General features: G+C 52.1%; 2 long non-coding RNA genes across 2 annotated transcripts; both read right to left on the reverse strand.

Moving 5' to 3' along the window:
- Positions 1–198: 198 nt before the first annotated feature.
- Positions 199–9,417, reverse strand: LOC126042046 (uncharacterized). The gene is made up of 4 exons (XR_007507047.1): positions 9,352–9,417; positions 8,366–8,501; positions 7,374–7,541; positions 199–353 (listed from the first exon to the last, which is right to left on the reverse strand). It is a non-coding gene; the product is annotated as an uncharacterized LOC126042046 (long non-coding RNA).
- A 920-nt stretch (positions 9,418–10,337) lies between these two features.
- On the reverse strand, positions 10,338–22,122 carry LOC126042047 (uncharacterized). Its single transcript, XR_007507048.1, has 4 exons — positions 22,074–22,122; positions 21,088–21,223; positions 20,095–20,262; positions 10,338–11,277 (listed from the first exon to the last, which is right to left on the reverse strand). It is a non-coding gene; the product is annotated as an uncharacterized LOC126042047 (long non-coding RNA).
- Positions 22,123–22,947: the final 825 nt, after the last annotated feature.

Genomic DNA, 22,947 nt, shown 5'->3' on the forward strand with positions numbered 1-22,947 from the left:
GTGCAAAGCGCGACAAGGACATCGAGACCTGAGGAAGGTCTAAGCGCACAAGACAGACTACACAAACTACACGCCACCACGGACACGGGCTGGAACTGCCCTGCCCGGCACACACGGGTCTCGTGCTGAAAAGCAACCCGCTCCCTTCGCCTGCGCAAAGGCGACTGCTTTGGGACAGCCCTCTCTCGTGCGCTAACTTTAAAACTCCTCCCTGCAATTCCCAGCTTTGTCCCTTCCTCCCAGCCTGGTCCCTCAACTTAGCTTTCAGAGGGCCGAGGGTCCAAATCCATCCTCCACAAAACCACACGGGCTAACTGGGATGTTCCTCAAGGGGACACATTGCTCTTCAACATCTGCAATGAAAAAAACAAACACAAACAAATCAGAAAAGGGAGTAGGCATCCCGCTGGCCAACACCAACCCCTCCTCACGAGTGCCACCGTGTTCGCTTCCCCGCTCATTCCAGACTCAGACCCTGCAGCCGTCGTCACTCGTGGTACCTAAGGTACCGAGAGAAACGAAGTTAGCATGGCACACATGAGAAGACATCGGCCCCATGCTCCTACTCACTAATCCACAGCTCACCTCAAACGCTCATCCAATTCAAACATACCCACACAGCACCTCCACAACAGAAGGTAAATGCTGAACCAAGCAGCCCATAATACCTTGCTATTCAACACCGACCCGGCCGATGACCGCCTCACCTTCTCGGACCGGCATGCAGCTTTGCAGGAGACCTTATAGCGGACTTCACGGTACATAAAGGGTGCCTATAAGAAACCTGCAGAGGGACTTTTTACAAGGGAGCACAGCAATAGGACAAGGCGGTAACGGCTTTAGTCCTAAAGAGGGTACATTTCGTTTAGGTGTTAGGAAGACGTTTCTCACTAGGGGTGGCCAGGCACTGGAACGCGTTGCCCAGAAAACCTGCAGGTGCTCCCTCCCCGGAAGCTTTCAAGGCAAGGTCAAATGGGGATTTCAGCAACCTGGTCTCGCAGAAGGTCTCCCGGGAGGGGGGACGCGGGGGTTTGGAACTAGAGAATCTTTATGGTGCCTTCCAACCCAAACCATTCTACGATTCTATGACATCCAAATCCAACTGCAAAACTCATCTGAGAAGGGCTGGTGAACCCTCCTCCCTTTCTCCAGCAGTCTCAAAAATTTAGAAACCCCTTTTCTCCTCCTCAACTGTCAGGAAAGGAACCCCACTGCTTCCTGACACCTCCTGCCCTCAATTTGCAACCCTGAACCCCCTTCAGTGGCTACTCCTCAGGAGCCGCTCCTCTGAGCCACATCCCAAATTCTGGGGGCACCTCCTAACCTACAGCTCCCCGGAGACTCCGAGCTCTGCTCCATGCCCACAAAATAAAGTCAAGTCCCAAGGCTTGTAATCAACAAGAGGCCTGCCACCAGCTGCAAAGATTCTAGGGACAACGTGGCATTCTGTGGGCAATGAGGAAAGGTAACGATGCATCCCAGAACCTTAAGGGCACTGTGCCTCATGGCCCTTCTGCTTTCTTCAGAAATACTAAAACTCCATATACAAATACATACAAGACGCTCACCCTAACCCCTGCTAAAGAATGTCACCATCAGTCCTGTTAAGAGAGATATCATCAACTTATACAGCACACAGCAGAACTGGTGAAAAAAAAACCAAGGTTCCATTTTCAAAAAAGTTGGGAATTCCAGGGAAACACAACGCATGAAGAATTAAAAACAAACCAAAACAAACAATGCATACTATTAAACCATCTTTCTACCCCTGAACACTCAAAACAAAACTACTGACCTGAAAAAAAAGAAAGGAAAAAAAAAAAGCAGCTGTATACAAGTGTTACTTTCTACCACGCATGCTGCAGAACCTTGACTGGTCCTGAAGCTCTTACCTCAGGCAGACACCTCTTCCCAAAGGACTGAGCCAGCTCAAAAGCTGCAAAGCACTCAAGGAAGAGCTGAGCACCAACACCAGAGAAACCCAGGAGCACAATGAGCTCCCTCAGCAGAGGTTGTGGCTCAATTAGCCCGAGCCTCCGCCCACCACCCTTAGCACAATCCCCTGGGAAAGGGGAAGGGCAACCCACCAGCAGTTATAAAGTCAGCTGGAGGAGCAGCAGCACTGTCCTCACCTGCCTTAAATTTACAGCAAATGAGACCCTGAACAGAGAAAGCAACACTTACTGGCAACTACGGTACCTGCTCCTGTACTACAGCTACAGCATCGGCAACGTGACCAGCTAAAGAGTTAATCTTAATTTTTCTGAGGCATAGACAGAAAAAGACATTTGTGTCTCTAAACTAGGTGGGAAGTTAGCTAATTAAATGCAATAACAATGTAGTTATTAAAATCACATCAGTCAATGGCGAGGCCAGCAGACCCAATGGTAAGTTGGTGGCTAAGCGCTAGATTGAGGCGGACCAGGAGGTTCCTGAGGCCCAGGAGCCCCGGGGAAGAGCAGAGGGACCATGCAGAGCCGGCAGCTCTCGCGAGAGAGGCTGACGCAGAGTGGGCATTGCCAGGGGCAACCGTGGGAGATTTAAATGGCCCCGAGGAGCGCCAGCGACCGGGAGCGTGGCAAGCAGGGTGTGGTGCATCAGAAAGGTGTGCCATAGTGTGGCAGTTTGCGCGGGCAGGGCGCAGCCCCCCCCCTCCCAGCTCAAGCAGGCTACTGAAGCGGCAGGCATCGTCCTCAGGAGGAGACCCCGGTATCACTACCACTGAGGTGAAAGCCATCGCTAGGAAAAACGTGGTGACGCAGACTGAGCTCCCATGTAAACGTGCAGCTGTCCGGGTATCTGCCTGCGGGGAGTGCCTGAGTCTATCACTGATGCCGGAGGGCAGCGGGGACACCTCTTGTGTGAGATGCGACCAGGTAGATGATCTGCTCAGCCTGGTGGCAGAGCTGAAAGAGGAAGCGGAAAGGTTGAGGAGTATCAGGGAGTGCGAGAGGGAGATAGATTGGTGGACCCACACCCTACCATCCCTGGGGCAGAGACAGCAGATGGAGGCTCCGCGAGAAGCGGAGGTTCCCCTGCCCCATCGCCACCGGGCAGGAGGGGACCTAAGAGATGCAGGGGAATGGATACAGGTCCCTGCTCGGGGAGGCAGGCGAGTCCCTTCCCGGCCTCCCTCACCTTCCCAGTTTCCCCTACGCAACAGGAGCATGGCTCTGGAACTTGAGGGTCTTCTGGAACAATGAAGATCAGGGTGTAGGCGAAGCCCTATCCAGGGAGGTGCCTAGGCTCAGTCGGGCAGCCCCACGCGTTCCCAAAGCCCACCAAAAAAAGAAAAAGGAGGGTAATTGTCATAGGCAAGTCCCTTCTGAGGGGGACAGAGGGCCCAATATGCAGTCCTGACCCATCCCACAGGTTGAGGAGGAGAGGGAAGGCCGATAAGGCACATATTGTGCCGAGAGTCTGTAACAGACCGCCTGACCAGGTTGAAGAGACGGATGAATCATTCTACAAGCGGCTGGCAGGGCACTGGGGCGATTAGTGGAAGGAGCACAGGTAGTGTTTTCCTCAATCCCTTAGTGGCAGGGAAATACACTGAAAGGAACAGGAAACCACACCTGGTGATTATGTGGCTCAGAGGCTGGTGGCATCAGTGGCGTTTGGGGTTTTTTGATCACGTGGAGGTTTACACGGCACCGGGCTTGCTAGCAACAGATGATATCCAGCTATCTTAGAGGGGTAAAAGAATCCTCGCTCGTGAGATGGCGGGGCTCATAGAGAGGGCTTTAAACTAGGGTTGAAGGAGGTAAGGGATAAGACTAGGTGCACCAGAGATGAGCCTGGAGGCAGCATGTGCCAACGTTAGGGGTGGATTCGATAGGCCAGCTCGAATGCATCTATGCCAACGCACGCAGCACGGGCGATAAACGGGAGGAGCTGGAAGCCATCACACTGCAGGATACATATGACTTACTCCCCATCACGGAAACACAGTGGGACGACTCCTGTGAGCGGAGTGCTGCGACGGATGGCTACGAGCTCTTCAGAAGGGATAGGCAAGGTAGAAGAGGTGGTGGGGTGGCTCTCTATGTTAGGCAGGGTTTGGACTATACAGAGCTACCCGAGTGCGATGACAAGGCGGAGTGCTTATGGGTGAGAGGGAAGGCCGATAAGGCAGATATTGTGCTGGGAGTCTGTTACAGACCGCCCGACCGGGTCGAAGTGACGGATGAATCGTTCTACAAGCGGCTGGCAGTAGTCTTAGAATCGCGTGCCCTTGTTCTCGTGGGGGACTTCAAGCGTCCAGACACCTGCTGGAAATATGCCACAGCAGAGAGTAAACAGTCTAGGAGGTTCCTGTAGCGTGTGGAAGATAACTTCCCAACACAGGCGGTAGGTGAGCCGACCAGGGGAGGAGCCTTGCTAGATCTATTGTTTACGAACAGGGAAGGACTGGTGGGAGGTGTGATGGTCACAGGCCGTCTTGGGCTTAGCGACCGTGAAATGACAGAATTCTCAATTCTTGGTGAGGCAAGGAAGGGGGTTAGCAAAACCAGCGCTCTGGACTTCTAGAGGGCAAACTTTGGCCTCTTTGAGGCACTGGTTGAGAGAGTCCCTTGGGAGACAGTCCTGAAGGGCAAAGGGATCCAGGAAGGACGGACGTTCTTTAAGAAGGAAATCTTAACAGCTCGGGACCAGGCTATTCCCCCATGCCGCAATGTCAAATCGCTGAGGAAAACGACAGGCCTGGCTGAACAGGGGGCTTTTGCTAGGAGTCGGGAAACAAAAGGAGAGTTTATCATCTCTGGAAGAAAGGGCGGGCAACTTGGGAGGAGTGCAGGGATCCTGTTAGGTCATAGAGAAAGGAAATTAGAAAGACAAAAGCTCAGCTAGAAGGAAATCTGTCCGCTGTCATAAGAGACGACAAAAAATGTTTTTACAAATACGTTAACGGTCAAAAGAATCCCAAGGAACATATCTATCCTTTCAGGAATACAGAAGGGAACGTTGCCACCAGAGATGAGGAAAAGGCTGAGGTACTTAATGCCTTCTTTGCTTTAGTCTTTAAGAGGGAAACCAGTTGCCCTCAGGGTACTCTTGCCTCCTGAGCTGGAAGGGGAGGATGAAGAGCAGAATATATGCACACACACTCACGCACCCCTTAATCCATTAATCCGGGAGGAAACAGTTAGTGACCTACTACGCCATCTGGATGCTCACAAATCTATGGGACCAGATGGAATCCATCCAAGAGGGCAGAAGGAACTGGCAGAGGTGCTTCCCTAGCTGCTCTCCATCATCTATTGGCGATCCTGGTCAACGGGGGAGGTCCCAGAGGACTGGAGACTTGCCGGTGTGATGCCCATTTACGAGAAGGGTCGGAAGGAGCATCCGGGGAACTACGGGCCTGTCAGCCTGACCTCGGTACCAGGGAAGATTATGGAACAGATTGCCTTGAGAGTGCTCACGTGGCAAGTCTGGGGCAAGCAGGGGATTGGGCCTGGTCAGCGTGGGTTTATGAAAGATAGTTTCTGCTTGACGAACCCGATCTCCTTCTATTACCAGGTGACCCATCTAGTGGATGAGGGAAAGGCTGTGGATGTTACCTACCTTGACTGCAGCAAGGCCTTTCATACTGTATCTCATGGCATACTCCTCGAGAAGCTGTCATCTAGTGGCTTAGACAAGCGTACTCTTTGCTGGGTGAAAAACTGGCTGGATTTGATTCCATTTTAGGGAGCAGAACAGAAATGTAGCAAGAAAGGAAAAAAAGGAAGGGAGGGAGAGCAAAGGGAGAGAGACACAAAGACTGGAAGAAGGACAAAGGGATGACAGAGGAAAAAAATAGCGATAGGCTGCAGGAGAGAGATGGAGGAGTTCAAAAAAGACACAGGGAGCATGACAGAACGAGAAAGAGAAACAAGGGACAGAGCAGGACAGCACTGGAGGAAAAAACAACTGTGGTTGATAGGCTGTGAGAGAGATATGGAGGAAGAGAGAAAAGAGAAGGGACAGCTAGCTCGAGAGGGGGATGCAGTTAGAAAGGATGGAAGAGGGAAGGGAACAGAGAGAAATACAAAAAAGATCACAAGAGGAAGCAGGGCAGAGGGACAGCAATAGAAGAAAAAAGGGAGAGGGATCTGGACAGATGGAGAAAAAAGCAGGAGGAATAGATACAACGTGATACGACGGGACAGAAAGTAAGATAGCGCGACAGACGATAGTCATGACAAGAGATAGAGAGAGACTATGAAAAGCACAGGAGATTGGAGAGAGAAAGACAAGACATGAATAAAAAGAGTAGGGAGCACCACAAAGGGTCAGGGAAAGAAAAGAACAGGAAGGACAACAGGGACAGTGAAATACAGAATAAAAAAACCCCTCACATGTTACACGCATCTTATCCACTCATCAAGCCCATTTCAGAGTTACACAGTACCTCAGTCCCTTTAAGAAAAGTAGCACCGCGCCCGAGCCCATTTCGGCGGCGCACCGCGCCCGAGCCCATTTCGGCGGCGCACCGCGCCCGAGCCCATTTCGGCGGCGCACCGCGCCCGAGCCCATTTCGGCGGCGCACCGCGCCCGAGCCCATTTCGGCGCCGCACCGCGCCCGAGCCCATTTCGGCGCCGCACCGCGCCCGAGCCCATTTCGGCGCCGCACCGCGCCCGAGCCCATTTCGGCGCCGCACCGCGCCCGAGCCCATTTCGGCGCCGCACCGCGCCCGAGCCCATTTCGGCGCCGCACCGCGCCCGAGCCCATTTCGGCGCCGCACCGCGCCCGAGCCCATTTCGGCGGCGCACCGCGCCCGAGCCCATTTCGGCGGCGCACCGCGCCCGAGCCCATTTCGGCGGCGCACCGCGCCCGAGCCCATTTCGGCGCCGCACCGCGCCCGAGCCTGAGCCCATTTCACGGTTCTCTAGCTACAGCTCCGATTTCAGAGTTGTGCAATCACTAGAGCCAGGAATGCACCCCCTTTCCATTAACCCAGCAGCAGCTACATTTACCTCAAGGTATCTACAACTCGCCCTTGGATGCCTGATTCCAACAGACACTTTCACTCACTTCAACAGCTAAGTTTACCTATGGGCACATGCTTCGCTCTGCACTTGCCTTTGTGATTGCCATTAGTACTGTGATTCCCACAAGGACACCTAATTACCTGTCTTTCTTTCGTTTTGTTCTTAGTGCTTCATTTGGTCCATTACTCATTCCACATACTTTCAGCTATGTCAGTATTTAAAGTCCAATTCTACAACCTTCTTTTTCTACAATATATAGAAAAGACTTTACGGCCTCACTTGTCAAATATTTGACACTATTAGTTCTAGTCCTCTTTTAATCCTTATTTTTACAAATACATTTAAACTCCAAAAAATCTAGCATTGCCTGAAGAAGAAATGCCACTATTTAGTACCTGCAGTGCTCTACGGAGTGGTCTTTTCCACATTCCTCGCTCCCATTACATCCGTCGCTGCACATCCAGAAGCTTTACTCCCTGAGGTGACATTACCTGCATGATCCCCGTTCCCGGGCAGCAAACGAGGGAGCTCCGCTCATCTTGACAGACTGTCCACTTCCACACCTCGACACAAAACCAGAAATTGAAAAATATCATTACCTCACAAGCTACAAAGAGCAACCAAATATTTTACAAACCCACCACAGACAAATAGAGTTACGCTCACGCACTTCACAACCCTGGCCTACTCCATGCTGGCCATCTAGTCCAACTCCCCCCACCCTTCGCCCACAAAATCCTCAACTGTCTTCCAAGGACCATCCACCGAACAACATATTTCCCTGCGCTGACTGGCAATTACCAGGTTCCAGGGGAGCGCTCCACCGGAACGGCGTTCCCGGGAACCTTGGAAAAAAAAAAAAAAAAAAAAGAAAAAAAAAAAAAAAATCGCCCTGCCTTTGAAAACCCGGGCCCGAGGCAGACCCCACTCCAAACACTGGCAATCAACATTGCCTCATGGAGCAGCTGGGACCAGGGAAAAGAAAAAAATTGGGGCAGGGGAGGACACACCAAAAACCAACCCTGATCCCAGCTGGGGTTTTTTATTCTAAGTTTTTGGGGTTTTTTCCCTAATTCCCTGAAAAACCATCTCAACTCTACATCCAACCTGAAAGGGAAAAAAAACCCAAAAAGTCTAAACCACATAACCCTACAAGGTTAGACACATTCACAACACACCACTCATTCAGACGACATGCACGCCAGCCCTCACTCTCACCTCATCTATCCTACCGCCCACAGGCCTGGAGAGGCCGTCACCCCGTGCCTGCGGCAGCGGGGGCCTCAAAAATCGCCCTACCTGCAAAAACCCAGGCCCCAGCCCAACCTCCTTCCAACCAACCTCCCCACAAACTGCCCTTCCGTTACACCAACATTTCAACACGCACCATCATCTCCACCATCCGTGCATGTTCAACCCGATACTGAGCTTTCACAGTGCCACGTGTCACAGTCCAACCTCCGTAGCAGCCATGTCACCTAAACGCAAGGTTCCTTCAAGCGCCTCTCGTGCCCTGTCATCACCTGCAAAAACAACACACAAAGCTTGTCAACAGACACTTCATCCTCGAGAGAGAAGTCAAGTCCTCCACTGCTCCCCTACCCTGCTTCCCACCTATTCCAAAAATAACACATCCTCACAGCCAGTGTCCTCCATGGCACTTGAAAAAAACAGAGCATCACAAACACAGAGCTCTCCCAAAGTTACCGATCGCTCCAAGACCCATCACGCTGCTACTCAGACCTCAAGGCCTTGACCAGTTCTAGAGACCTGCCACAAAGCATCTGCATAAACAAGATGAACACCATTGCCCAGTTCCTGCCTTACTCAATGCTAGTTCACAGTCCAATTGCGATCCCCTCAACTCTTTGCATGCAAAGAGCCCAAAGACATTAAACCTTCTATGCTGCCTCTACAATGCCATACAAGACACACACGAACGTAGAGCCATGTAATTCACGTGCAAATATAATGCCATACAAGGCAGTACTCTTACCTCGGTCAAGGCAAAACAACTCAGAGCACTGCCATACCAGTCAAAACGGAACAGGGCCAATGCAAGAGACTCTCACGTGACAGTCAATACAAGTACAGACCAAAACAATACAAAACCAATACAGAACCATAGAAGGCAAGGCAGTCTCAGGTGGCAATCCATACAAGTACAGAGCACTGCAATACAAAACACAATGAAGGGCCAGGCAATGCGAGACAGTCTCACATGACAGTCAATACAAATACACAACAAAACAACACAGGGCAAAGGCAAATACAGACCAATACAATGCAAGAAAACTGCAAAACACAGCAAAGCAAAGCAGTCTCATAGAGCCACCGGACGCATCTTCCTTCAGAGTCCACTCACGGACTCACCTCCTTACAGCGCTCTGCTGCCTTCCCGCATCGCTCGGTGGGACGCATCCTGTTCCTCCACATCTGAACCCCCCCCCCCCCCCCCCATACTGAACGAGTCACCTGGATACACAGCAAGAGCTTCACAACTCCAGAGGTCTTGATTCCATCTACAAAGTCCATCTGGAGTCCAGCTACAGCCTGTCATTTAAAAAAAAAAAAACAAACAAAACAAAGAAACAAAAACAACAACAAAAAAACACTCCCCCCCCACGCCCCCACTGTAGGGTTCAATTATATGGAACTTAGTTACTGGACCTGAAAGTAGCTCATGGTTGCAAGAGCGTTCCAGACACCTTTGGAAGGCCCTGAACAGAACAAACAAGAAGATAGAAGAAGAAAGATCCCAATTAGAAAAACACAGGTGCACATTCCACGATAAAGGGAACTTGGCACAACCAACCTCAATTCAGGGGCTTATCTCAACCGATTGGACTAAGACAAATTTTGCATGCTCTAACATCGCCAATTATATCCTGTGTGTATGTGCGTGTACAGAGCGAGTATAACTAACTGTATCTTAGGTTTATACGCGTGGACAGTATCGACGTAACCAATCACCACTTACGCTTGTGCGCGTGGACACCACATGCTTGCGTGCAGCAGCCAATCAAAGCTTCTAAACAACTTAGAGAATTGTATAAGAACGATCAGCTAAGCTCAATAAAGGGGCGACTTTAATCATCATACTGGTGTTCTATCATCCGGGTCCCACACGGAGTAACCCTAAACCCTACACCCCACCAACCAGAAAAAAAAAAACCCTGGGCCAAACTTGGAGCCCATCACGTGCAAGTCTTAACACCTTGGAGAGTCAAATCCGCTTCACTGCCCCTCAACAGCCCCTGCCACACGGCTCCAATCGTCTCCGTGAAACACTATCCGCACGGCTGTCCACGCAGCCCGCTGATGGCTACTCGAGCCCAGATGACTGTACAACCCTCGCCTAAACGGTCTAGGCACATCAACGTTTCACCCGTAGACTCTTATCGCTGTTCCACCTACCCCTGACTCTACATCCCCGGGCAGAGCAGCTCCAAGCCAAGCACACCGTGTGCAGAACGTCACCACGCGGAACACTACCAACGAGGTGATTCAAAGAGAGAGAAAACTCTCGGCAAGAAGAATGACCCCCGGACGGGAGGCGCCGTCGAGCAAGATGACCTACGGGGCCGCAACCGCGAGGCCAGGAGGCTCCACGGCAGACCCAGAGGAGTCAAACGGAATGGCCCGTTACAAGACAGCACTGTCAAAACCCAGACGACAGATGCGCCAGAAGCCTGGCGTCAAGACCTAAGGATGTCAGGATGCGGGGAAGAAGTCCCAGTCCGAGAAAACGGACGGCTAGAGAGCAGAGCTGCCGATGCAGCCCGAAAGAATGCTGCCATAGAGCACCGACCGGAACCTGCCAAGACCGATCCATGCTTTAGAGCTCCGAGTACAAGAAAAGAAGCACCCGACTGGCACCGGGCCGATGAGCAAGAGCATTCGAAACCCTAGGGACAGCACCCGAAGCGCATGCCTCGCTCCTCCGGCGCAAAGCGCGACAAGGACATCGAGACCCGAGGAAGGTCTAAGCGCACAAGACAGACTACACAAACTACACGCCACCGCGGACACGGGCTGGAACTGCCCTGCCCGGCACACACGGGTCTCGTGCTGAAAAGCAACCCGCCCCCTTCGCCTGCGCAAAGGCGACTGCTTTGGGACAGCCCTCTCTCCTGCGCTAACTTTAAAACTCCTCCCTGCAATTCCCAGCTTTGTCCCTTCCTCCCAGCCTGGTCCCTCAACTTAGCTTTCAGAGGGCCGAGGGTCCAAATCCATCCTCCACAAAACCACACGGGCTAACTGGGATGTTCCTCAAGGGGACACATTGCTCTTCAACATCTGCAATGAAAAACACAAACACAAACAAATCAGAAAAGGGAGTAGGCATCCCGCTGGCCAACACCAACAACTTCCCCAACTCTCCCCTCCTCACGAGTGCCACTGTGTTCGCTTCCCCGCTCGTTCCAGACTCAGACCCTGCAGCCGTCGTCACTCGTGGTACCTAAGGTACCAAGAGAAACCACGTTAGCGTGGCACTCATGAGAAGCCATCGGCCCCACGCTCCTCCTCGCTAATCCACAGCTCACCTCAAACGCTCATCCAATTCAAAGACAGCCCACACAGCACCTCCACAACAGAAGGTAAACGCTGAACCGAGCAGCCCCATAATACTTTGCCATTCAACACCGACCCGGCCGACGACCGCCTCACCTTCTCGGACCGCTCACCGGCACGCAGCTTTTCGGGAGACCTTATAGCAGACTTCACGGTACTTAAAGGGTGCCTATAAGAAACCTGCAGAGGGACTTTTTACAAGGGTGTACAGCCATAGGACAAGGCGGTAACGGCTTTAGTCCTAAAGAGGGTACATTTAGTTTAGGCGTTAGGAAGACGTTTCTCACTAGGGGTGGCGAGGCACTGGAACGCGTTGCCCAGAAAACCTGCGGATGCTCCCTGCCTGGAAGCATTCAAGGCCAAGTCAGATGGGGCTTTCAGCAACCTGGTCTCGCAGAAGGTGTCCCTGGGGGGCTTGGAACTAGAGGATCTTTATGGTGCTTTCCAACCCAAACCATTCTACGATTCTATGACATCCAAATCCAACTGCAAAACTCCTCTGAGAAGGGCTGGTGAACCCTCCTCCCTTTCTCCAGCAGTCCCAAAACTTAAGAAACCCCTTTTCTTCTCCTCAACTGTCAGGAAAGGAACCCCACTGCTTCCTGACACCTCCTGCCCTCAGTTTGCAACCCTGAACCCCCTTCAGTGGCTACTCCTCAGGAGCCGCTCTTCTGAGCCACATCCCAAATTCTGGGGGAACCTCCTAACCTACAGCTCCCCGGAGACTCCGAGCTCTGCTCCATGCCCACAAAATAAAGTCAAGTCCCAAGGCTTGTAATCTATGAGGGGCCTGCCACCAGCTGCAAAGTTTCTAAGGATAACGTGGCATTGTGTGGGCAATGAGGAAAGGCAACAAGGCATCCCAAACCCTGAAAGGTTGTACCTCACAGCCTTTCTACTTTCTTCAGAAATACTAAATCTCTATATACAAATACATACAAGACATTCACTGTAATCCCTGCTAAACAACGTCACCGTCAGTCCCGTTAAGAGAAATATCAGCAATGTAGACAGCATACAGCAGAACTGGTGAAGAAAACAAGGTTCCTTTTTCAATGAAGTTGGGAATTCCAGGGAAACACAACACATGAAGAATTAAGAAAAAAAACAAACAATGCATACTATTAAACCATCTTTCTACCCCTGAACACTCAAAACAAAATTACTGACCTGAAAAAAGGAAAAAAAAAAAAAAAAAAGCAGCTGTATACAAGTGTTACTTTCTACCACACATGCTGCTGAACCTTGACTGGTCCTGAAGCTCTTACCTCAGGCAGACACCTCTTCCCAAAGGACTGAGCCAGCTCAAAAGCTGCAAAGCACTCAAGGAAGAGCTGAGCACCAACACCAGAGAAACCCAGGAGCACAATGAGCTCCCTCAGCAGAGGCTGTGGCTCAAATAGCCCCGAGCCTCCGCCCACCACCCTTAGCACAATCCCCTGGGAAAGGGGAAGGGCAAACCACCAGCAGTTATAAAATCAGCTGGAGGAGCAGCAGGAGTGTTCTCACCTGCCTTAAATTTACAGCAAATGAGACCCTGAACAAAGAAGGTAACCCCCCCAGGAAATGACACTACTTGCGCCTGTACTACAGCTACAACTATTGCATCGGCAATGTGACCAGGTAAGGAGATAATCTTAATTTTTCTGAGGCGCAGACAGAAAAAGACATTTGTGTCTCTAAACTAGGTAGGAAATTAGCTCGTTAAATGCAATAACAATGTAGTTATTAAAATCACATCGGTCACCGGCGAGGCCAGCAGACGCAATGGCAAGTTGGCGGCTAAGCGCTAGATTGAGGCGGACCAGGAGGTTCCCGAGGCCCAGGAGCCCTGGGGAAGAGCAGAGGAACCGCGCAGAGCCGGCAGCTCTCGCGAGAGAGGCTGACGCGGCGTGGGCATTGCCAGGGGCAACCGTGGGAGATTTAAATGGCCCTGAGGAGCGCCAGCGACCGGGAACGTGGCAAGCAGGGCGTGGTGCGTCAGAAAGGCGTGCCGTGGTGTGTCAGGGGATGCAATGAGTCTACGGAATTCCTGACAGTTCAAGAACAGCGCGACCTTGAGCAGCTTGTAGTATATCCTTAAGAAGTCTGGAAAGATCCGAGAAGACCAGTACGAAAACAAGATAGTGATAAGAAGAACCGTCCTGACAAACTCACCAATCATGAATTGTTAGTTACTAACTAAGCCAATCATATACTAACACATACTCTGAAGAAGGGGATAAAAAGGTGTGTTAGAACAATAAAGTAGTCATTTTGCATGATCCATTACTTGTCGTGTCCGTCTCTACCGCGACAGTGGTACGGCACTTTGCGCGGCAGTTTGTGCAGGCAGGGCGCAGCCCCCCCATTCCCAGCTCAAGCAGGGTACTGAAGCGGTGGGCATCGTCCTCAGAAGGGGACCCCGGTATGGCTGCCACTGAGGTGAAAGCCATCGCTAGGAAAAACGTGGTGACGCGGGCTGAGCTCCCATGTAAACGTGCAGCTGTCCGGGTATCTGGCTGAGGAAAGTGCCTGAGTCTATCACTGATGCTGGAGGGCAGCGGGGACACCTCCTGTGTGAGATGTGACCAGGTAGATGATCTGCTCAGCCTGGTGGCAGAGCTGAAGGAGGAAGTGGAAAGGTTGAGGAGTATCAGGGAGCATGAGAGGGAGATAGATTGCTGGACCCACACCCTACCATCCCTGGGGCAGAGGCAGCAGATGGAGGCTCCGCGAGAAGCGGAGGTTCCCCTGCCCCATCGCCACCAGGCAGGAGGGGACCGAAGAGATGCAGGGGAATGGATACAGGTCCCTGCTCGGGGAGGCAGGCGAGTCCCTTCCCGGTCTCCCTCACCTTCCCAGTTTCCCCTACGCAACAGGAGCGTGGCTCTGGAACTTGAGGACCAGGTCAGTGAAGATCAGGGTGTAGGCAAAGCCCTATCCAGGGAGGCACCTAGGCTCAGTCGGGCAGCCCCACGCATTCCCAAAGCCTCTGAAAAAAAGAAAAAGGAGGGTAATTGTCATAGGCAACTCCCTTCTGAGGGCAACAGAGGGCCCAATATGCAGTCCTGACCCATCCCACAGGATGAGGAGGAGAGGGAAGGCCGATAAGGCAGATATTGTGCTAAGAGTCTGTAACAGACGGCCTGACCAGGTTGAAGAGACGGATGAATCATTCTAGAAGCGGCTGGCAGGGCACTGGGGCGATTAGTGGAAGGAGCACAGGTAGTGTTTTCCTCAATCCCTTAGTAGCAGAGAAATATACTGAAAGGAACAGGAAACCACACCTGGTGATTACGTGGCTCAGAAGCTGGTGGCATCAGTGGCGTTTGGGGTTTTTTGATCACGGGGAGGTTTACACGGCACCGGGCTTGCTAGCAACAGATGGTATTCGGCTATCTCAAAGGGGTAAAAGAATCCTCGCTTGTGAGATAGCGGGGCTCATAGAGAGGGCTTTAAACTAGGGTTGAAGGGGGTAAGGGATAAGACTAGGTGCACCAGAGATGAGCCTGGGGGCAGCGTGTGCCGACGTTAGGGGTGGATTCGATAGGCCAGCTCGAATGCATCTATGCCAACGCACGCAGCACGGGCGATAAACGGGAGGAGCTGGAAGCCATCACGCTGCAGGATACATATGACTTAATCCCCATCACAGAAACACAGTGGGATGACTCCCGTGAATGGAGTGTTGCAACGGATGGCTATGAGCTCCTCAGAAGGGATAGGCAAGGTAGAAGAGGTGTTGGGGTGGCTCTCTATGTTATGCAGGGTTTGGACCATACAGAGCTACCCGAGTGCGATGACAAGGTGGAGCGCTTATGGGTGAGGATGAGAGGGAAGGCCGATAAGGCAGATATTGTGCTGGGAGTCTGTTACAGACCGCCCGACCGGGTCGAAGTGACGGATGAATCGTTCTACAAGCGGCTGGCAGTAGTCTTAGAATCGCGTGCCCTTGTTCTCGTGGGGGACTTCAAGCGTCCAGACACCTGCTGGAAATATGCCACAGCAGAGAGTAAACAGTCTAGGAGGTTCCTGGAGCGTGTGGTAGATAACTTCCCGACACAGGCGGTAGGTGAGCCGACCAGAGGAGGAGCCTTGCTAGATCTATTGTTTACGAACAGGGAAGGACTGGTGGGAGGTGTGATGGTCACAGGCCGTCTTGGGCTTAGCGACCGTGAAATGACAGAATTCTCAATTCTTGGTGAGGCAAGGAAGGGGGTTAGCAAAACCAGCGCTCTGGACTTCCAGAGGGCAAACTTTGGCCTCTTTGAGGCACTGGTTGAGAGAGTCCCTTGGGAGACGGTCCTGAAGGGCAAAGGGATCCAGGAAGGACGGACGTTCTTTAAGAAGGAAATCTTACTAGCTCGGGACCAGGCTATTCCCCCGTGCCGCAAGTCGAATCGCCGAGGAAAACGACCGGCCTGGCTGAACGGGGAACTTTTGCTAGGAGTCAGGAAACAAAAGGAGAATCTATCATCTCTGGAAGAAAGGGCGGGCAACCTGGGAGGAGTGCAGGCATCTTGTTAGGTCATAGAGAAAGGAAATTAGAAAGACAAAAGCTCAGCTAGAAGGAAATCTGTCCGCTGTCATAAGAGACGACAAAAAATGTTTTTACAAATACATTAACGGTCAAAAGAATCCCAAGGAACATATCTATCCTTTAAGGGATACAGAAGGAAACGTTGCCACCAGAGATGAGGAAAAGGCCGAGGTACTTAATGCCTTCTTTGCCTTAGTCTTTAATAGGGAGACCAGTTGTCCTCAGGGTACTCTGCCTCCTGAGCTAGAAGCTGAGGATGAAGAGCAGAATATATCCCCCAGGAAGAAGTAGTTAGTGACCTACTACGCCATCTGGATGCTCACAAATCTATGGGACCAGATGGAATCCATCCAAGAGGGCAGAGGGAACTGGCAGAGGTGCTTCCCTAGCTGCTCTCCATCATCTATTGGCGATCCTGGTCAACGGGGGAGGTCCCAGAGGACTGGAGACTTGCCGGTGTGACGCCCATTTACGAGAAGGGTCGGAGGGAGCATCCGGGGAACTACGGGCCTGTCAGCCTGACCTCGGTACCGAGGAAGATTATGGAACGGTTTGCCTTGAGAGCGCTCACGTGGCAAGTCTGGGACAAGCAGGGGATTGGGCCTGGTCAGCGTGGGTTTATGAAAGACAGGTTCTGCTTGACCAACCCGATCTCCTTCTGTGACCAGGTGACCCACCTAGTGGACGAGGGAAAGGCTGTGGATGATACCTACCTTGACTGCAGCAAGGCCTTTGATACCATCTCTCATGGCATACTCCTTGAGAAGCTGTCATGTCCTGTCTCAGACAAGTGTACTCTTTGCTGGGTGAAAAACTGGCAGGATGGACGAGCCCAGAGGGTTGTGGTGAATGGGGTTAAATCCGGTTGGCGGCGGGTCACTAGTGGTGTTCCCCAGGGCTCGGTGTTGGGCCCGGTTCTGCTTAACGCCTTTATCGACGATTTGGACGAGGAGATCGAGTGCCTCCTCAGCAAGTTTGCAAACGACACCAACTTGAGAGGCAGGGTCGATCTCCTTGAGGGTAGGAAGGCTCTACGCAGGTATCTGGACAGTCTGGATCGATGAGCCGAGGCCAACTGTATGAAATTCAGCGAGGCTGAGTGCTGGGTCCTACGCTTCAGTTGCGGCGCCCCCGTGCAGCGCTATGGGCTTGGGGAAGAGTGGCTGGAAAGCTGCCCGGCAGGGAAAGACCTGGGGATGCTGGTTGACAGCCGGTTGAATGTGAGCCAGCAGTGTGCCCAGGTGGCCAGGAAGGCCAGTGGCATCCTGGCCTGTATCGGAAATAGCGTAGCCGGCGGGAGCAGGGAGGTAATTGTTCCCCTGTATTCGGCACTAGTGAGGCCACACCTCGAGTACTGCGTTCAGTTTTGGGCCCCTTGCTACAGGAAAGACGTTGAGTTGCTGGAACGTGTCCGGAGAAGGGCAACCGAGTTGGCGAGGGGCCTGGAGCGTAACTCTGATGAGGAACGGCTGAGGGAACTGGGGTGGTTTAGTCTGGAGAAAAGGAGGCTGAGGGGAGACCTTATCGCTCTCTACAACTACCTGAAAGGAGATTGTAGCGAGGTGGGTACCGGTCTCTTCTATCAAGTAACTAGAAATAGGACGAGAGAAAATGGCCTGAAGTTGCGCCAGAGAAGGTTTAGATTGGATATCAGAAAAAAACCTATTTACTGAGAGGGTTGTCAGGCATTGGAACAGGCTGCCCAGGGTAGCGATGGAGTCACCATCCCTGGAGGTGCTCAAAACACACGTAGATGTGGCACTTCGGGACATGATTTAGCAGGCATGGTGCTGTTGGGTTGGTGGTTGGACTTAATGATCTTAGAAGTCCTTTCCAAATTTGACGATTTGATTCTATTCTAGGGAGCAGAACAGAAATGTAGCAAGAAAGGAAAAAAAAGGAAGGGAGGGAGAACAAAGGGAGAGAGACACAAAGACTGGAAGAAGGACAAAGGGATGACAGAGGAAAAAAATAGCGATAGGCTGCAGGAGAGAGATGGAGGAGTTCAAAAAAGACACAGGGAGCATGACAGAACGAGAAAGAGAAACAAGGGACAGAGCAGGACAGCACTGGAGGAAAAAACAACTGTGATTGATAGGCTGTGAGAGAGATATGGAGGAAGAGAGAAAAGAGAAGGGACAGCTAGCTCGAGAGGGGGATGCAGTTAGAAAGGATGGAAGAGGGAAGGGAACAGAGAGAAATACAAAAAAGATCACAAGAGGAAGCAGGGCAGAGGGACAGCAATAGAAGAAAAAAGGGAGAGGGATCTGGACAGATGGAGAAAAAAGCAGGAGGAATAGATACAACGTGATACGACGGGACAGAAAGTAAGATAGCGCGACAGACGATAGTCATGACAAGAGATAGAGAGAGACTATGAAAAGCACAGGAGATTGGAGAGAGAAAGACAAGACATGAATAAAAAGAGTAGGGAGCACCACAAAGGGTCAGGGAAAGAAAAGAACAGGAAGGACAACAGGGACAGTGAAATACAGAATAAAAAAAACCCTCACATGTTACACGCATCTTATCCACTCATCAAGCCCATTTCAGAGTTACACAGTACCTCAGTCCCTTTAAGAAAAGTAGCACCGCGCCCGCGCCCATTTCGGCGCCGCACCGCGCCCGAGCCCATTTCGGCGCCGCACCGCGCCCGAGCCCATTTCGGCGCCGCACCGCGCCCGAGCCCATTTCGGCGGCGCACCGCGCCCGAGCCCATTTCGGCGGCGCACCGCGCCCGAGCCCATTTCGGCGGCGCACCGCGCCCGAGCCCATTTCGGCGGCGCACCGCGCCCGAGCCCATTTCGGCGGCGCACCGCGCCCGAGCCCATTTCGGCGCCGCACCGCGCCCGAGCCCATTTCGGCGGCGCACCGCGCCCGAGCCCATTTCGGCGGCGCACCGCGCCCGAGCCCATTTCGGCGCCGCACCGCGCCCGAGCCCATTTCGGCGCCGCACCGCGCCCGAGCCCATTTCGGCGCCGCACCGCGCCCGAGCCCATTTCGGCGCCGCACCGCGCCCGAGCCCATTTCGGCGCCGCACCGCGCCCGAGCCCATTTCGGCGCCGCACCGCGCCCGAGCCCATTTCGGCGCCGCACCGCGCCCGAGCCCATTTCGGCGCCGCACCGCGCCCGAGCCCATTTCGGCGCCGCACCGCGCCCGAGCCCATTTCGGCGCCGCACCGCGCCCGAGCCCATTTCGGCGCCGCACCGCGCCCGAGCCCATTTCGGCGCCGCACCGCGCCCGAGCCCATTTCGGCGCCGCACCGCGCCCGAGCCCATTTCGGCGCCGCACCGCGCCCGAGCCCATTTCGGCGCCGCACCGCGCCCGAGCCCATTTCGGCGCCGCACCGCGCCCGAGCCCATTTCGGCGCCGCACCGCGCCCGAGCCCATTTCGGCGCCGCACCGCGCCCGAGCCCATTTCGGCGCCGCACCGCGCCCGAGCCCATTTCGGCGCCGCACCGCGCCCGAGCCCATTTCGGCGCCGCACCGCGCCCGAGCCTGAGCCCATTTCACGGTTCTCTAGCTACAGCTCCGATTTCAGAGTTGTGCAATCACTAGAGCCAGGAATGCACCCCCCTTTCCATTAACCCAGCAGCAGCTACATTTACCTCAAGGTATCTACAACTCGCCCTTGGATGCCTGATTCCAACAGACACTTTCACTCACTTCAACAGCTAAGTTTACCTATGGGCACATGCTTCGCTCTGCACTTGCCTTTGTGATTGCCATTAGTACTGTGATTCCCACAAGGACACCTAATTACCTGTCTTTCTTTCGTTTTGTTCTTAGTGCTTCATTTGGTCCATTACTCATTCCACATACTTTCAGCTATGTCAGTATTTAAAGTCCAATTCTACAACCTTCTTTTTCTACAATATATAGAAAAGACTTTACGGCCTCACTTGTCAAATATTTGACACTATTAGTTCTAGTCCTCTTTTAATCCTTATTTTTACAAATACATTTAAACTCCAAAAAATCTAGCATTGCCTGAAGAAGAAATGCCACTATTTAGTACCTGCAGTGCTCTACGGAGTGGTCTTTTCCACATTCCTCGCTCCCATTACATCCGTCGCTGCACATCCAGAAGCTTTACTCCCTGAGGTGACATTACCTGCATGATCCCCGTTCCCGGGCAGCAAACGAGGGAGCTCCGCTCATCTTGACAGACTGTCCACTTCCACACCTCGACACAAAACCAGAAATTGAAAAATATCATTACCTCACAAGCTACAAAGAGCAACCAAATATTTTACAAACCCACCACAGACAAATAGAGTTACGCTCACGCACTTCACAACCCTGGCCTACTCCATGCTGGCCATCTAGTCCAACTCCCCCCACCCTTTGCCCACAAAATCCTCAACTGTCTTCCAAGGACCATCCACCGAACAACATATTTCCCTGCGCTGACTGGCAATTACCAGGTTCCAGGGGAGCGCTCCACCGGAACGGCGTTCCCGGGAACCTTGGAAAAAAAAAAAAAAAAAAAAAGAAAAAAAAAAAAAAAATCGCCCTGCCTTTGAAAACCCGGGCCCGAGGCAGACCCCACTCCAAACACTGGCAATCAACATTGCCTCATGGAGCAGCTGGGACCAGGGAAAAGAAAAAAATTGGGGCAGGGGAGGACACACCAAAAACCAACCCTGATCCCAGCTGGGGTTTTTTATTCTAAGTTTTTGGGGTTTTTTCCCTAATTCCCTGAAAAACCATCTCAACTCTACATCCAACCTGAAAGGGAAAAAAAACCCAAAAAGTCTAAACCACATAACCCTACAAGGTTAGACACATTCACAACACACCACTCATTCAGACGACATGCACGCCAGCCCTCACTCTCACCTCATCTATCCTACCGCCCACAGGCCTGGAGAGGCCGTCACCCCGTGCCTGCGGCAGCGGGGGCCTCAAAAATCGCCCTACCTGCAAAAACCCAGGCCCCAGCCCAACCTCCTTCCAACCAACCTCCCCACAAACTGCCCTTCCGTTACACCAACATTTCAACACGCACCATCATCTCCACCATCCGTGCATGTTCAACCCGATACTGAGCTTTCACAGTGCCACGTGTCACAGTCCAACCTCCGTAGCAGCCATGTCACCTAAACGCAAGGTTCCTTCAAGCGCCTCTCGTGCCCTGTCATCACCTGCAAAAACAACACACAAAGCTTGTCAACAGACACTTCATTCTTGAGAGAGAAGTCAAGTCCTCCACTGCTCCCCTACCCTGCTTCCCACCTATTCCAAAAATAACACATCCTCACAGCCAGTGTCCTCCATGGCACTTGAAAAAAACAGAGCATCACAAACACAGAGCTCTCCCAAAGTTACCGATCGCTCCAAGACCCATCACGCTGCTACTCAGACCTCAAGGCCTTGACCAGTTCTAGAGACCTGCCACAAAGCATCTGCATAAACAAGATGAACACCATTGCCCAGTTCCTGCCTTACTCAATGCTAGTTCACAGTCCAATTGCGATCCCCTCAACTCTTTGCATGCAAAGAGCCCAAAGACATTAAACCTTCTATGCTGCCTCTACAATGCCATACAAGACACACACGAAAGTAGAGCCATGTAATTCACGTGCAAATATAATGCCATACAAGGCAGTACTCTTACCTCGGTCAAGGCAAAACAACTCAGAGCACTGCCATACCAGTCAAAACGGAACAGGGCCAATGCAAGAGACTCTCACGTGACAGTCAATACAAGTACAGACCAAAACAATACAAAACCAATACAGAACCATAGAAGGCAAGGCAGTCTCAGGTGGCAATCCATACAAGTACAGAGCACTGCAATACAAAACACAATGAAGGGCCAGGCAATGCGAGACAGTCTCACATGACAGTCAATACAAATACACAACAAAACAACACAGGGCAAAGGCAAATACAGACCAATACAATGCAAGAAAACTGCAAAACACAGCAAAGCAAAGCAGTCTCATAGAGCCACCGGACGCATCTTCCTTCAGAGTCCACTCACGGACTCACCTCCTTACAGCGCTCTGCTGCCTTCCCGCATCGCTCGGTGGGACGCATCCTGTTCCTCCACATCTGAACCCCCCCCCCCCCCCCCCCATACTGAACGAGTCACCTGGATACACAGCAAGAGCTTCACAACTCCAGAGGTCTTGATTCCATCTACAAAGTCCATCTGGAGTCCAGCTACAGCCTGTCATTTAAAAAAAAAAAAACAAACAAAACAAAGAAACAAAAACAACAACAAAAAAACACTCCCCCCCCACGCCCCCACTGTAGGGTTCAATTATATGGAACTTAGTTACTGGACCTGAAAGTAGCTCATGGTTGCAAGAGCGTTCCAGACACCTTTGGAAGGCCCTGAACAGAACAAACAAGAAGATAGAAGAAGAAAGATCCCAATTAGAAAAACACAGGTGCACATTCCACGATAAAGGGAACTTGGCACAACCAACCTCAATTCAGGGGCTTATCTCAACCGATTGGACTAAGACAAATTTTGCATGCTCTAACATCGCCAATTATATCCTGTGTGTATGTGCGTGTACAGAGCGAGTATAACTAACTGTATCTTAGGTTTATACGCGTGGACAGTATCGACGTAACCAATCACCACTTACGCTTGTGCGCGTGGACACCACATGCTTGCGTGCAGCAGCCAATCAAAGCTTCTAAACAACTTAGAGAATTGTATAAGAATGATCAGCTAAGCTCAATAAAGGGGCGACTTTAATCATCATACTGGTGTTCTATCATCCGGGTCCCACACGGAGTAACCCTAAACCCTACACCCCACCAACCAGAAAAAAAAAAACCCTGGGCCAAACTTGGAGCCCATCACGTGCAAGTCTTAACACCTTGGAGAGTCAAATCCGCTTCACTGCCC

This window comes from Accipiter gentilis, chromosome 8 (genome assembly GCF_929443795.1).
Source record: "Accipiter gentilis chromosome 8, bAccGen1.1, whole genome shotgun sequence".
NCBI classification, from domain to species: Eukaryota; Metazoa; Chordata; class Aves; order Accipitriformes; family Accipitridae; genus Astur; species Astur gentilis.